The sequence below is a fragment of the Miscanthus floridulus genome, chromosome 1 (genome assembly GCF_019320115.1).
Source record: "Miscanthus floridulus cultivar M001 chromosome 1, ASM1932011v1, whole genome shotgun sequence".
In the NCBI taxonomy this organism is placed as follows: Eukaryota; Viridiplantae; Streptophyta; class Magnoliopsida; order Poales; family Poaceae; genus Miscanthus; species Miscanthus floridulus.
The window spans coordinates 195056217-195062216 of record NC_089580.1 but is presented as its reverse complement, the minus strand read 5'-3'; the positions used below and the strand labels follow the sequence as shown (position 1 = coordinate 195062216).

General features: G+C 41.1%; 1 pseudogene; it reads left to right on the top strand.

The window, feature by feature from the left end:
- Positions 1–2906: 2906 nt before the first annotated feature.
- LOC136469405 (uncharacterized) lies at positions 2907–5201 on the top strand (annotated as a pseudogene).
- Positions 5202–6000: the final 799 nt, after the last annotated feature.

Here is a 6000-nt window from a genome sequence, read left to right as displayed (position 1 = left end):
TAATTGGTTTTTCTTCATAGGTCAAGTCCGACTAGAGCTTGACACTAGTATGTTCAATAGCTTCTTCGGGTACACGAAGGCATTTCTTGAGTTGGGAAACATGGAAGACGTCGAATATAGCACTCATTTCAGGAGGTAACTGGAGTTTATTAGCTACTGGTCCTTTCTGTGCAATGATCTGATAGGGACCGATATACCTAGGAGCAAGTTTCCTTTTTACTCCCAACCTTTGTACTTTCTTCATTGGGGACACTTTTAGATATACAAAATCCCTAACTTGAAACGTAATAGGACTTCTTCTTTTATCTGCATAACTCTTTTGCCTAGATTGGGCAGCTTCTATATGTTGCTGAATGGTTTGAACTTGTTCTTCAGCTTCTCTGACAAAGTCAATACCATAATATCTTCTTTCACCAGGCTCAACCTAATTCAGAGGAGTTCTACATTTGCGACCATATAAAGCTTCAAAAGGCGCCATTTTGATGCTCTCTTGATAACTATTATTATAGAAGAATTCAGCCAAAGGTAACCAAGCTTCCCATGAACCCTTGGAAGAAATTACACATGCTCGCACATATCTTCTAGAACTTGATTCACACGCTCAGTTTGGCCAACTGTCTGAGGGTGATACGCAGAACTACAGATTAAGGTGGTACCTAAGTGCTTATGTAGGTGCTCCCAGAAATGATTAACAAACTGAGGCCCTCGATCGGAAACAATACTTTTAGGTACACCATGTAATCTTACAACTTGATCAACATATAGCTTTGCATATTGATGGGGTCGATACTTTATGTTGACATGAATAAAATGTGCAGACTTGGTGAGATGGTCAACAATTACCCATATAGAATCATGACCCTTTTGAGTAGTTGGAAGTCCAACAATAAAGTCTGTACTAATATCATCCCATTTCCAACTTGGAATAGACAATGGCTGCAACAATCCTGCGGGCTTCAAATGAATAGCCTTGACTCGGCAACAATTATCACATCTAGCCACATAAGCTACAATTTCTTTCTTCATTTTTGTCCACCAAAATCGCATCTTCAAATCTTGATACATCTTGCTACTACCCGGGTGAATGGATAACTTAGAAGAATGAGCTTCCTCTAAGATCTGATTCCTAAGCTCTCTATCTTTCGGCACCACCAGTCGACCTTTGAACCATAGAACATCATTCTCATCCAATCGAAAATGTTTAGAGCAAGGTTCAACATTAAACTTGTCATATGTGTATTTAAAACAAAGATTTTGTTTTACAAAAGTATAAAGTATGCCAGTGGTCATCTCCTTTATGCCCAGTTAAGGACTTTTAGGTGGCTATTTAAGTACTAACTTGGGGAAATTGATTATTTCTACTTCGTCGTCCGTACGGCGTGCTATTGTATGGATGCCATCCGCTTGGGTGGTAATGTATGGATCAAATACCTCTACGCTAAGGTAAGTGTGAGTTGTGAGAGCATGACCGTGCAACCGTCGGTCTAGGGGAGAGTTAGCTTTGGTTACCGGAATATTTACATGTTATACACATGTATATATGAAGGTACTTAATTGTGGGTATATCTGTCGGGTAGACTTGGATGCCGAAGTATATATATCTAGAAATATGTATATGGAGAGTATCTTAGTTTACTGCTTTAATGATGTGTTTATTTGGGGTTTAGGGCTGAAATGAAATCTTCTGCAGGTACACTAACAACGCACCGTTGTAGATCGACTAGTTACCGTATATGAGAGAACGTATGTATGCCACCATATATCCCGCTAGCCTTTAATTTTTCCTAGGTTTGTGAGAACGTATGGATCGTGCATGCATCATGTTCAAGCATACATTGCATTCTTGCATTACTCCCTCCCTTAAAATTTGCTTGTCCCGACTAAGTAAAGTTTCGTATCTCTTAAATGATCCTCACCTCAAGTTACAACCTTTTGCTACAGATGGCCCACACAAAAACCACTGCTCGCAAGTCCACCGGAGGCAGGGCTCCTCATCACCGGTTAGCTCCTCGGGAGTCCCGCCCTGAGCCTACTGAGGAGGAAAGGCTGAGGGCCAAGTTGGCCGAGGTGACTGCTGAAAGGAATGCAGTCTGGCAGTGTTTGGAGCAGGTTACGCGGGAAAGGGATCAGGAGACACTCGAAGTTCAGAGGTTGACTATTGCTCACCGCAACTGTGAGCGTATGTTGGTTTACGTCTTCGCGCTCATCGACTTCCACCACGCGAACAAAGACGTCTTCGCATGGAAACCCTCAGACATGCCAGGCATACCGAGGGAAGTCGTCGAGCACGCCTTATGGATCAGGCCAGGATCCAAGCTGGTGAAGCAACGACTGCACCGCTTCGACGAGGAGAAGCGCAGGGCCATCGGCGAGGTCACAAAGCTTTTGGCGACCAGATTCATCAAGGAAGTGTATGACCCCGAGTGGTTAGCCAATCCTGTTCTTGTAAGAAAAAAGAAAGGGAAATGGAGAATGTGTGTTGACTACACGAGCCTTAACAAGGCATGTCCAAAGGATCCATTTCCTTTACCACGCATAGATCAAGTAGTCGACTCAATAGCGGGGTGCGCAACCCTGTGCTTCCTTGATGCCTACTCCGGCTACCACCAAATCGCGATGAAGGAGTCCGACCAGCTCACGACCTCCTTCATCACCCCGTTCGGATCGTACTGCTATGTTTCTATGCCATTTGGTCTAAAAAACGCCAGGGCTACATACCAGCTGATGAGGACATGACACCATCGGATACGACCATTGTTTATAAGGTGAGCTCGTTCCTACATTTGCATAGTGATTTTTGGTACAATTCACTTGGTTCCATATGTACATATCGTTATTTGAATGTAGGTACAAATATGTCTCAATGTGCAAGTTCATCAAAGTTAAATTTTCGGTTCATCGGCAGCTCGATAGTGCTTCATTGGGAAGGCCATAACTCAGCCATCTGGAGTGCGATCGAGGTCAATGAGCACTTGATGGAAAGCTTGTTTGATAAGATTTCAAATAGATCTGGTCTCATCTCAATATCACATCAGTAAGGCCTCCAAACCATCAACCTAAGAATCATGATTTTCCATCTAGAGATATAAGTGGTCATCCACATCGCTTTTGCTCTATTTGGTTTAAGGAATATCCTTGGCTTGAGTATAGTGTAGAAAAAGATGTTGCTTTCAGCTTGGTCTGCTATTTGTTTAAGGATAGAACAAAATGCCCCGGTGGAGATACATTTGTGAATGGTGGGTGGCAAAATTGGAACCTTAAATCAAGATTGAAAAAACACATGGGAGCTATCAATAGTGCCCATGCTGAAGCTCAAGAAAAATATGATAGGTTCACTACACCTACAACATCAATTCGAGAATCTATTACTTCAAATACCACACAGTACAAAGCACTATATAAGCTCCGTTTGACATGGACACTCAAGTGCTTGAGGTTTCTATTGCGCCAAGGCTTGGCATTTAGAGGGCATGATGAAAGTGAAGAGTCACTAAACAAAGGAAATTTCCTTGAGCTTTTAAACTGGCTGGCAGGAAATTTTGAAGAGGTTGACAGGGTGGTTCTAAAGAATGCTCCACAAAACTGCAAGATGACATGCCATGAAATACAACATAAGCTCATCAAATGTTGTGCCTAACAAACTACTAAGCTAGTCATTGAGGAACTTGATGGCTCACAATTTGCAATACTTGCCGATGAGTCTGCTGATGTGTACCAGAATGAACAGCTAGCTGTTTGCTTGCGTTATGTTGACAAGAAAGGACGAGCGGTTGTCAGATTTCTTGGAATTGCCCATGTTGAAGATACTGCTGCTATGACACTTAAAGATGCAATAGAGCATATGCTTATGAAGTACAATTTGACCTTTGCAATGGTTTGTGGGCAAGGATACGATGGAGCTAGCAATATGAAAGGTAATGCTAATGGGCTGAAGAAATTAATTATGGATGAGTCTCCATATGCTTATTACGTTCATTGCTTTGCTCATCAGCTACAATTAACTCTTGTTGCTGTTGCTAAGGAGAGTGGGGATTGCACTTGGTTTTTTGACAGCTTACTATCTTGTTAAATGTTCTTGGCAATTCATGTAAAAAGATGAAAATGCTTAGAATAGCTCAAACTGAGGAACTAATTGATGCATTAGACTTAGAGGAAGTAGCAACCGGGAGGGGTTTGAATCAAGAAATGGGTTTGGGGAGGCCATGTGATACTCGTTGGGGCTCTCACTACAAAACCGTGATTCATGTTATCTCTATGTATCCTGCAATAAGGCGTGTTCTGATCAAGATTGGAAAAGAGTATACTACAGCGGAGGCCCAAACAACTCTGACTATGTTAACATCATTTCGGTCATTTGAGTTTGTATTCATGGCACATTTGATGCAAGAAATATTTGGTTATACTGAGGACTTGAATAGAGCTTTGCAGAAGAAAGATCAGGATGTTGTCAATGCTATGGAGCTTGTTGATCTTACAAAGTTTCATTTGCAGTGCTTGCGGGAAGATGTTGGCTGGACTGATTTTCTTGGAAGAGTGACTTCTTTTTGTATAAAGCACAAGGTCAAAGTTGTTGACATGGAGGGTCCTTATTATCCTGTTGGGAGACCTAAAAGAGGGTTCTATAATGGCGCAATGAATTATCATCGCTACCATGTTGATATGTTTATGACTATCATTGATAGGCAACTTCGAGAGCTGAATGACAGATTTGATGAGGTAAACACAGAACTACTTCTTGTATGGCAGCTTTCAGTCCAATTGATTTATTTGCTGCTTATGATCAAGAGAAGTTGGTTAGGCTTGCTACAAAATTTTATCATAAGGATTTCACAACTGATGAATTGTCAAAACTTCCATATCAGCTCACTGTGGACATTTCTCATGTGCGTAGAGAAGAAAGGTTTAAAAATTTGAAGAACCTATGTGAGCTTTCAGTCATGCTTGTTAGCACAAACAGACATGAGCAATATTATGTTGTCTACCAGCTTCTTATGTTGGTGCTAATTCTTCCCGTAGCCACCGCTAGTGTTGAGAGAGTGTTTTCCATGATGAATTATGTGAAGAACAAGCAAAGGAATAAAATGGGTGATGAATATTTGAACAATTGCTTGGTCACATTTATTGAGAGAGAATTCTTCAGTCAAGTAAAAGATGATATCATTAATTAATTCCAAACAGGTGATTGTAGAGTTATATTTTAGTAGCTTTGAGCTTTTGATTTTTTGTAATCTTTCTTAATTATTACTTTATTAGAGACAATGGCACTATGCTACTATGTTCAGACCTCGTACTTTGATTATTACATTGCACATTTGCATCAGAATTTTTTATGTACGCGGAATACCCAGCTGTGAAATCCTGGCTCCGCCACTGTTGCTATGCAGTCCAAGAATAATGAACTTGCTAATGTTGCTAGCTTGCTTGAGAATCTCCAGCAGCTTAGCATGAACAAGGATGAGGATGCATCTCCGGTTGACCATGTTGCTCTCTTGTGTGAGACAGAAAGCCTAGACCACCTTTTATGTGTCCGAGATGCTGCTGCCCTCGGGTCGGCTGATGAAAGACCTAGGTTTAGGATAGGTAAGCGTCCAGCTCCACCCATCTTGCTATCTGATCAACCATGACTTGTTCTATGAGTTGGAGCAAAGAAAGGCAAGATGGGTCAGTAAACCTGATGGATCCATCAGATATTCAGATCTGAAACGATGCAAAATCTGATCCCAAGAGAGTGCACCGGAAGCTGATGTTTGGCTCTCAGCTAAAAATAATGTAACTAAATCATTAGAGAATTTGTTCTAAATGATAGCTTGGTATCTAATTATGATATGTTGTGTTTCCTAGGTTGGGCTTTTCTATGTTGTTCGTGGCGAGAACACCTCAGATTCCGGTTTAGTACTGGTTTCAAAAGTTCAGTTCCGATGAACAACAATACTTGAGCTTATTGCTGTTTGCTATTTTTTTTAAAAATTGTATCCTGATGCATAATCCAACACTTGATCC